At 46.4% G+C, this 10,564-nt stretch overlaps 2 pseudogenes; both read right to left on the bottom strand.

The window, feature by feature from the left end:
* Positions 1-1,652: 1,652 nt before the first annotated feature.
* Positions 1,653-2,437, bottom strand: LOC103742486 (annotated as a pseudogene).
* Positions 2,438-2,783: 346 nt separating this feature from the next.
* LOC103742485 overlaps positions 2,784-10,564 on the bottom strand; it is an 8,504-nt pseudogene continuing 723 nt past the window's right edge.

Genomic DNA, 10,564 nt, shown 5'->3' with positions numbered 1-10,564 from the left:
AACTAGCCAGCCCTGGTCATGAAAGCAGGTAGCTAGAGGAAGAAGGCAGCAAAGAGTCCTGGAGATTCCTTCTTCATGAGACTGGGCTGAGAAGTCTGAGGCAAGGTTAACATCCCTTTGCATAAGCATACTCTGGAGGGCAGTCCTCACCCACTGAGAGCTTACAACCTACTAAACTACACAATGGCTCAGCTATGGGTCAAGGAATGTAATCAATGCCCACCCGCCACTCTGGAAATCAGAACTTTAAGTCTGGCTTTTTTAATGAGAACTTTTAAAAAATTTTATTTTATGTGTATGAGTGTTATGCCTGCACGTATGTAAGTGCATCCCTGTCAAACAGTACCCACAGAGGACTGAAGAGGGCATCAAATTCCCTGGAACTGGGGTTATGGACAGTTCTTAGCCACCATGTGGGTGCTGGGATTCGAACCTTGGTCTTCTACAAGAACAGCCAGTGCTTTTACCTGCTGAGTCATGTCTCCCGCCCCCATTTTCTGAGAACTTTTATACCAAAGTTGTAGACTCAGCTTTAGCCTAAAATCCCTACAGAATTGGTTTCAGTTTGGGTGTGTAATCTAACCTATGCAAAATCTAAGATGACAAAGTCTTGAACATTCTAGAAAGCACCGTGTGAGAGAACAATGCTGCTTTAGTGTAGAAGTAAGCCCCGGAGATGGAACAGTATGTGATCTGGTTTCCATAGCATGTTTTCTCTTCGCTGTGACTAAATACCTGACAAAGTCTACCTAAGACTTTATTTTCAATCAAAGTTTGAGGGTACAGTCCATTATTGTTACAAGAATTAGGATCAGAACCTGTGTCCTGATATCCTTCATATAATGTTCACCCATATGTCCTCAGTTAAGTCAATTAAAGAGCCAATTAACAGTGAAAAGCTGAAAAACTAGATTTATTCAATGTAGTCACATTGGGAAAGGGACAAAGCTCTGGAGACCACCCCAATATATCAGGTCCATTTTCAGGGTCTTAATATGAGGGGTAAGGTTTAAATAGGCAGAAATGCCTAACTATTTGTTCTCCCATCAATGTCTGTTCTCCCATCAATGTCTGAGCTAGCCTATACTACAATTTCCTCTGACAAACTGTGAATCATTTTCTGGAGACAAGTTCTAATTGTAAGTTCCTCATCAGTTACCCATGAATTCAGTATTTTCCTCTCCCAGCAGGAGATTCCTGAGAAAATAGCAATGTCTGAATCTACTGTTTCAATAGGCTGAACTCAGAGGGAGGGATGCCTCTTTTGTAAGTCATTTCTGCCTGGTACAGCAGTTACATCATGTAAGGGAAAAGATGGAAGCAGGAGCATGAGACAGCTGTTATACTGCCTACCAGAAGAATGAATTCTGTGTTCCCCCAGCTTTCTCCTTTTAGTCCAGGATATTGGTCTATAGAATGATCCCACCCACAGTTAGGGCAGGTCTCCCTCAATCAACCCATTCTCCATACTCCCTCACAGGCATGCCCAGAGGTTGGTTTTCTTTATTCCAAACCCCATCAACTTGACAAGATTAACCATCATAGGAAGCTTGTGTTTTAATGCCAGCTGGGGAAAAGAGACTAAAAACAGTAACTCTGGTCAGCACTGGGTTTGCCTACCCTAGCTCAGCTGGGCCAAAGATGCTGGTTTCTTATCCTGGAGACTGATATGTGAGCATGGCTGGCAACTTAGGACTGAGACCACATGGAGAAAAGAGGGGAAGCAGGTGGTTCAGAAGTCTATGTACCAGGTAGTTTTTGTGGCCAATGCTGATGACCTGCTTGGTCTGCATAGCCCTCAGTTTTTGGCAGTCAGTGATCTGATGGCCCAGGCCCCCACAGAAGGCACAGCCACACTCCCCTCAGATGCCCAGCATGGACTCATTCCCACACTGCAGGGCTTGCAGCACAGGGGACACCTTCTGCTTGGCCTCCAGCAGCAAGGCCTTGAGGTCCATGAGGACTGACTCATCACAGGACTTGTTGATGAAGGAGGTGGTTATGCTAGTGTTTCCTGAGCATCCAGTGCGGCCAATTTGGTGCACATAGTCTCAATTTCTTCTGGCATGTCATAATTGATATTCTTGATGGCAGGGAAGTCTGTGGCCACTCAGACATCCTTCATTTCCTTCCAGAATGCCTCCATGGCCTTAGTTCGTTCATTCTCGTCTCTGATCCAGTGAATAACCACAGCGTCAATCCTCCCCAGTAGTAGGTATTCGTGGATGGCATCTGCATCTGCTTTCTTCTCTGCAAAGATGAGCACCGGTGGGGGTGTCGTCTGCAGACACTCAAGCAGGGATGTCATCTTGGTTTCCTCCTTCACATATTCCACTTCCTGGATGGCATCCAGGCTGACAGCTCTAACACACCTGACATTAACGATGACAGGCTTTACAAGGACGCTCTTGACAAAGTCCTGAATCTTCTTGGGCATGGTGCCATGGAAGAGTAGAGTCTGCCACTGTCCCTGGAAGTAGGAGAAGATGGTGCCATGAAGGCAATGCTGATCATGTCCAGACCAGACAGACGGTATAGATGCCCTGGATCTGGATGGGTGTTGGGTGGAGGATTCTTTTCTTCTTCAGGCCTCAAAGGATGCCTGTGGGAACTTAATTTCCTTGAAGAATTTTTTTTTTCACAAACTCAACTTTTATTCTGAAGAACTCACTGTACAGTATCTAAAAGAAAGTCACTGGAAGAACAGCCTATCTTTGGTTGACCTACCTGTAATAATATCTGTGTGGGAGCAGGAAACTGCAGGAGTTGAGCATTGGACACCATCATGGAGCAGACTGAGGGGAGGTGGATCCAGTGGGCTGGGAGCCTTTGGAGTCCCTGGAGCTGGAGGAGGGCTGACTAGCCTTCCTGATTCCCCCCACAGAGGGCATTGCCACCAAGTGGGGATAGTTAAGAGGATTGGGGAGGGTGTGCAGAAGGATGAGTTGGGGGGTGGGTCCTTCGCACTCCCCTTTTGGAAGAATGGAGACCAAGTTGTATTTCTGACCACTGCCAGGACCAGCAGGGGTGGTGCTGGGGGCGTGCAGTGGTATCAGTGGAGGCCAGCTTAAAGATAGGCTGCATGCTGGGGACCTTGGCGATGACAGGAGAGTTAGTGGTAGAGCCTGAGCCAGGGGCTGAGGTGCTGATGGACAGGACCTGCTGGGTGGATGAGGCACTGGAAGATGAGGACTTTAATATAAACTTTGTTGGAGGATCATAAGACTGAGGCAGGGCAGCAGCTGGGGCATTCACCAGTGTCTGGACAGGCATGGCAATGGAGACACAGACCTTTGGGCCAGGGGTCAGAGGGCCAGGCTGAGGGACCTGTGAGAGGGTCAGTGTGGGCAGAGGCTGTGTGGTGGTCAGTGTGGTCCTGTTGACCTGCTGAGCCTGAAGAGCAGCCTGGGCCTGAGCCTTCACCCCATGGGAGCAGAGAAGGGGCCCAAGGGACCCAAATTCTCCCCGGTAGGCTTCCTCATTGTCAGGTGGTGGCTGCAGCTTTGCCGGTGCTGGGGCACAGTGTTTCAGGAGAAGGCTCTGCACATGGTCCGCTCCAATGGGTCAGTGTTGTTCAGCATAGGCCCAGGCCCTTCCAGGACACTTCGGATCAGTTCCCCTTCCTGCTGCAGCCTTGGCAGAATCGGAGTCTTAATCACTTCGTGTCCTAGCTCCGCCAGGTCTGCAGTGGAGCCATAACGAGTAGTCCAGGGAGTCTTTTCATCCACCCAGTTCTTGGTGAAGGGCTTGGTGATCCGAGGCTGGATGTTGTTGGTAGTTGTGCTGAAATGCTTGCAGATCTGGGCCACCAGGCGGGCTGCAAAGTCCCTGAGCGCCCAGTGATTGCTCACATCTGGCCTCAGGCACAGCTGTCTGCTGACGATGCAGGGCCTTCAGGTAGTTGAGCAGGGTCAGGTTATTCTGGACCGCATTCACTCGGACCCCCTCTGAGATGAAGGTACTGAACCATGGCAGCAGCTGATAGAGCCCCCGGTCCATGGCAATGGTCTGCAAAGCTTCCCCTCTCTTGGCCTCACAGGACCCCATGCAGGCTTCTGTGAACTCTTTGCAGCGCACATCTACTGCTCCACAGACAGCTCGTGGATGTGTGGGGCTTCAAGCGGAAAAGGGCCCCTTCCAGCAGGGGAGGCGCTTTCTTCTCTTTCCCTTTTCGGGGTTCCTCTTCCTCCTGGCCTGGCTTTGCTGACTTCAGGGGTTCTGTGGCCTCAGCCTTCTGCTCTTCTTTGGGAGCTGGGGGTGGACTCTCTGGTATAGCTGGCTGGCAGCCTTCGATGCTCAGCCAATGAGCTTTGAGGCAAACATCCTGGGGCACCCGAGGTAGAGGGGCAATGATGATATCGTTCAGGTCTATAACCTTCTCCTCATAGAAGTAGAGCTCACGGCCCCCAGAGGTGAAATGGAAAGGGATGAACTCCTCATCGTGGAAGCCATACAACGGCTCCACATCCTTCAGCTTCAGGGCGTAGTCAGTGTCACTGGTGGTGAGCTTCTTTCGCTTCCCCATGTGCATGAACTTCAAAGCATGCTGTGCAGTCTCCTTGATGCAGTAGCTGACGTCATCTGTCAGCAGTTGGCAGGTTTCTCCTTGAATCTGAGAAATGCCGGAGGATTCAGCCACCACCTTCACGGACTCAGGTGGCAGCACAGTATTGCTGAGCTTCCATTTCTTCTCATCAGCCGTGCTGTAATTCCAGCTCCCCTCCCTGGAGGGATGCTGCCCCACGATGCTGAGCGAGTCAGCACATGAACTAGGTTTGGAGCTGGCCAGAGCCTCGAGATTGTGGTTGTGATTCTCCAGCTTCCTCTGTATCACTGAGAGCTTCATCCGACTTTGTCCCAGTTGGGCTCCATGCTCCTGGCTCCACTTCTGTGGCTTCCCACTGCTGTCCCTCAGGCCCTTGTGTTCTCTGGGCTCCTGATGCCCCAGTGGCTGCTCAGAGGTGGTACCTTCTGTACTGACCAATTCTTCACCAGCCTATGAGGATTCCACAGTGGTAGCTTTTTAGAGCCAGGCACTGCTGAGCATAATGACACAAATGAGAAAGCTTCTGGGTCTAAAGACAGAGGCTGTCCAATTGCCAGAAATCCAGAGATCCCCCTTCCAGTCCTACACTTGAGAACCTACCCAAAGGCAAGTAAGGAGGAGACTGACTGGGACTCCTAAAGAGCTAACCTGGGCTGCCTTCTCCTTTTTATTCAGTTCAGGAGCCCTGCCCATGACATGGCACCACCCACTTATAGGGCATGTCCAAGCACTTTTAATCCAATCCACCCCCTCAGACGTGCCCAGACATATTCTATTTTCTATGTTTTTCTAGATCTAGTTTTTCTACATCTAGTTTCTAGTCGACAGTGCCATCACTCTGGTTTAAAATAACTGTGTAGAACATAGCTTCAATATTGCTGTCTCAGTGCAAATCTTGGAAATGTCAGGAACTAGAACATTGGAATCAGACTGTCCACAAAGATGACAGAATGAAGGCCTTTGGTGTTAAACACTTTTCTCCAGCATAGGAACAAGTCCTACAGCCCTAAGAGTAAGTTTTATTTCTTGTATGGCAAGCTTTGTCCCGGAATCTGTCAAGTTACTGTTGTGCCCAGTTTGAGAGACCCCAAAGACCACCAAGGAGCCGACCGATGCAAACAGACAAGGTTTCTTTTATTGTTACAAGCTTAAGCTTGGGTCCATTCTGTTACCGACTCAGCGGATCTCAGATGTGAGACCCCTTGCTTTGGGAGACAGGTTTTTATAGGTTTAGTTCAGCAAGTAAGGGAGTAGGGGGGTCTTCAGCCTGGCAAGCATCTGATTGGTTGCAGCCCAGTGCCAAACCATAAACTGCTGGCTTCAGGAAATCTAAAAAGATATCTGGACGTTTAGTACTTTCCTGTCCCTGGCTAATTGACCATTGTTCTCTATCCGTTCCAAGTATTATGGGTTTTCTTGGAACAGGGCCCAGGGCTGGGTCAGTCCTATGGAGGTTTTATCCAGGATGGAGTCACTCAGGTCTCTCATTACAATGTTTCATTTATCCTTGACTGTGTCAAGATACAGGAAACGGGAAATATACAATGAGCTGTCAGTTTTCCTGTATCTCTGTTCTTAGTGTCTTTTGCCTAAAGATTTTTACTGCACCCTCACTCCCAATGAATACACATGCTACTCTCTTGGAGAGGAGTCATATAATGGTTAATCCTCTTAACTTGGTGAATTTGGACTCTCCATGGAAACATACCTAAGGATGCTTCCAAAAACATCAGGAAGATGGCTTACCCCAAATGTGGGTGGACCATCTCATGGACTAGGTTCATGGACTCAATTAGAGTGAAATGAAACTGAGCAAAAACAATCATCTCTTTTTTTTTGGTGACAATGTGATCAGCTTCCTTCTCCCTCTGCCATTCCCCACCAGAATATAGACAGATCACATTCCATTGAACTGTTAATAACATAATCCTTTCTGTCTTAAGTTGCTTCTTCAGAGGTATTTGACCCTGAAGAGGAATAGGTTGGGAATGAAAGTTGTTTCATAAATCAGTCTAACTGCTTCAAGCTGAGTGGGTGTAAGAAACATTAAATATTAATCTAGTCTCTCAAACCCCATAAAACCAGGAAGTTGTTTTATAATAAGGAATTCTAATCTTCACCACACCCTGTAAGACTTTTGTTTTGGGGAGTGTTTTTTTCAAATTCTTTACATTTTTATTTATTTACTTACTATTTATTTTATGTGTATGAGTGTGTTTCCTACATGTGTATAACTGCACCTATGTTGTGCAACGCCCTCGGACCTCAGAAGAAGGTGTTGTACTCCTGGAACTGGAGTTACAGACGGTTGTTCGCTCCCTTGTGGGTGCTGAGAATCGAAGTCAGGTCCTCTGTAAGAGCAGTCAGTCCTCTTAACCACTGAGCCATCTCTCCAGCCCAGTACTTTTGTTTAAAGAAAGGCCATAATGCATTCCTGAGCCTGATGGCCTGGGGCTTGACCTCTTCTCGCTTCAAACAGTTTCTTTTAAACTAGCCAACCTTGAAAGACTTGAGGTTCAACTCCAGCTAATGGGAAAAGACACAGTTCTCTTGTGTTAGAAATAGAAGCCCTCCAAGCTTTCCTGTCCTGTGTACTTGCTGGATCTGACTGACCATGAAAGTTACCTTTGCAAAAGTAAAATCTGCCTTACCAAGTTACTTTCAATTTGTTCAAGTGTTCTTTGTGTATTATTGATGGGGTCCTTGTAATTCATATATTTGGTCTCACTGTTGAGAATTTATTGTTTTGTTTTCAGGAAACAACTGAAACATTGTATGAATGTTCTCAATTTTTAAGTTTTAGGAATTGTATATGGTGTCAATACACGACTCAGCATTCCTGTGGAATGCAAGACAATTAAATGCATTTATATCACATCATATCTTAACATAAAAATATTATTAGCGGGGCTGGAGAGATGGTTCAGCGGTTAAGAGCACTGACTGCTCTTGCAGAGGACCCGAGTTCAATTTCCAGCACCCATATGGTGGCTACAAACCATTCTTAACTCCAGTTCCAGGGGAATCCGAAGGCCTCTTCTGACCTCCGCAGTACTGCATGACACGAGTGCACTCACATACATGCAGGCAATACACTCATACACATAAAATAAAATATATATGTTATTAGCATATACTGCATAAATTAATTAGAGAGTCTAACCACTGCAATTTTACCTTGGGAGAGTGTTTTACACACTGCCTAAAAATAGCTTTATTGAGATTTCTAGGCACAGGGGCAGTATCCAAACTGGAGTTAATACTCTCTTAGTTATAGATCAGATATCACTGAACCACTGCTGGAAGAGTGTTCTAAAACTACACGTGGACACAAAGAGAAAACATCCATTTCACCACAAGGAACTTTTTTTTTGAGACAGGTTTCACTATATAGGCATGGCTCGCCTCAAACCTGCGAAGATCCCATTTGTCTCCCAAGTGCTAGGATCAATGAACTCTTAATGAACAACTACTGTGTTCTAGGTACAACAGTGGACACAAGGGGTAAAAAAAAAAAGACTCATTTAAACAAAACATAGTAAATCCTATGGCAGAGCTATGCACAGTGCTCAAGGAGTATGGAAGAGGAGCTAGAGCTGACTCTCCTGAGTTTTAGACTCCTTAATCCAACATCATACAGAATAATACTAAATTTTGACATTTTCAAGACAAAATTCAAACTCTGTCCCATCCAGATAACTATGAAAATTGCTGCTCATTGTCTCGGGTCTCCAGAGTCTGTTCTGTAATAAACTCAGTGGATTCATAGCCGGTTCTGCCCTCACCCACGTGGGATGACTCAGAGGAGTGATTATTGATATGAATCTGCACCCACTGAGGACCATGGGAGTGAAGTGTGTCAAGTGGAAGCCATTGGAAATTCTTGTCATTAGCAGGATTATAAAGAGAAGGAATGTCATGTCCCTGATAAAATTCAGAGATTGGGCTTAGCATGGTGGCACGCGCCTTTAATCCCAGCACTTGGGAGGCAGAGGCAGGCAGATCTCTGTGAGTTCAAGGACAGCCTGGTCTACATAGTGAGTTCCAGGACAGCTGGGGCTACAGGGAGACCCTGTCTCAAAAAGATCAAAAAAAAAAAACGTTTAGAGATTAGCTCCACCACCAAAGTTTTGAGAAGGAACAGTATACCTATCACATATTTTGAGCACATATATATGGGCACACACATAGCACAGTACAAAGCCGAGGGGAAGACTAGTTTACTGCATATCCTTTTAAATTAAAAGCATTCATTCAGACACTCTGCTAGTGTGCAGGGAACTCCAATGGAGAATTTAAGGGAAGGCTCCAGGTCACTCCCCTCAAATCCAGCCACTCTGTGCTTAGACACTCCTGCTGCTCACATTGATGGATGGCAATTAAAATTTTTTCACTTTCAAAAACAGCAACAACAACAAAAAAATTCATGCACTTCAATATGTGCACCTGCTGAAATGTAGAAGACAACCAGATCTTAGAGAAGTCCAGTCCAGGCTGTGTATAGGGCACTGCAGCACCCTCAAACCCTGTGATAGAATGTGTGAAGAGACATGAGTCTAATTAGGAAAGCAATATAACCGGAATCCCTTAAAGTGGCTAACTGGCCCTAAATTGGCAGACTGGCCTTGCTCAAGCCTTATCAACTGGTCCCTCCCTGGACTGAGAGACTATTTACGGAGCAAGCCTGTCTTCTTTAGTGCCCTAACACAGCTTGCCTGCCAGAGAATATAATCCTGGGAAAGGGATCCTGAAGGACACTAGACAGAGTTCATTCTTGTAGCTGTGTGCAGCAGCAGATGCCTTCATCCCACGGGAAGGTGTCTGTGCTTTGCTGTGTCTGTGAAGAGAGGAAGACATTCCCTGCCTGTTGCAGGTCTGGCTCTGGCTATTTCTTAACTCTAAACTCCTTCCTTTTCTTCTCTCCTATATCTCACACCCTCCTGTCCTTAAACATGGGGTGCAGAAGAGTCCTGGTTTCCAATCAGGTGCAAAGCCTCACCTGGTTTCTTATTTCATGACTTGGTCTCTCCTCTAAAAGCTGTGCTGGTCTTCACTGGAAACACAAACTTTCAACCTTTACGCAAAGGTTATAAAAATAACTCAAATATAAAAGTTTTGATATATAAGGCCATCAGCACAAGTCCACCTTGGAACCCTGAAACATATATTTAAACAATTCAGTGAAAAGCCATCATATAGATAGTCTTTTTTGAGACAAGGCCTCCCTGTAGCCCCAGCTGGCCTGGAATTTGCTATGTAGACCAGGCTGGCTTCCATCTTACAGAGGTACTCCTGCCTCTGCCTCCTGAGTGCTGGGATTAAAGGCACAGCGCCACATCCAGTTTTAATATACTTAATCTTAGCAAATTACTTCGATTTTTTTTTTAAAGTGTGAGTAAACAAATCCTTTCCCTTTGAGGACACTGTGTCCTTGGAGGGCTGGGAGGGGTTGTAGGACCCCCAGGCTGGGGTACCCAACATCCATGGGAGGCCGCACCCCAATAACTCAGTCCTCAGACCAGGAGATGCAACAAGCAAGAGGATTTAATCGTTTGCGCAGATGGGCTCCTGCCTCACTCGGAGAGAGAGCAGCAGCAGCCCCGAGCTCAGCTTACAGGCTATTTTTAAAGGAAAAGACCACAAACCAAAACCAGCAGTGAGAGGGGGCCGGCAGCAGTGGGAGGGGGGAAGTTTCGGGTGATTTCCAGCTTGTGCTAGGAGCATGAAAAGGTTAGTTCTTTCTCAGCAGTTAGAATTATTTTTTATTTTACTTCCTTGTACTTTCTTTTGCCTGGGGGACTTGGTTTGAATCCACTTTGATCTGGGGGTGCTTTAATTTGATTCCATCACTCAGCACACCAACAATGGTCAACAAATGTTGTTACCTTTTCCTTCCTTCAGCCTTGTTTTTCTTATAATGGAATAGTGGCTGCACAGCAACAGTGTATAGAAGCAAGATTAATTCACATGTCTTTCCCTCCCTTTGCCCCTGTTCTTGCCTGTCATCACTGCCCCCCA

Source organism: Nannospalax galili, unplaced genomic scaffold (genome assembly GCF_000622305.1).
Source record: "Nannospalax galili isolate Female #2095 unplaced genomic scaffold, S.galili_v1.0 scaffold800, whole genome shotgun sequence".
NCBI classification, from domain to species: domain Eukaryota; kingdom Metazoa; phylum Chordata; class Mammalia; order Rodentia; family Spalacidae; genus Nannospalax; species Nannospalax galili.
The sequence above is the reverse complement of the archived record's forward strand: the minus strand, read 5'-3'. Positions and strand labels throughout refer to the sequence as shown.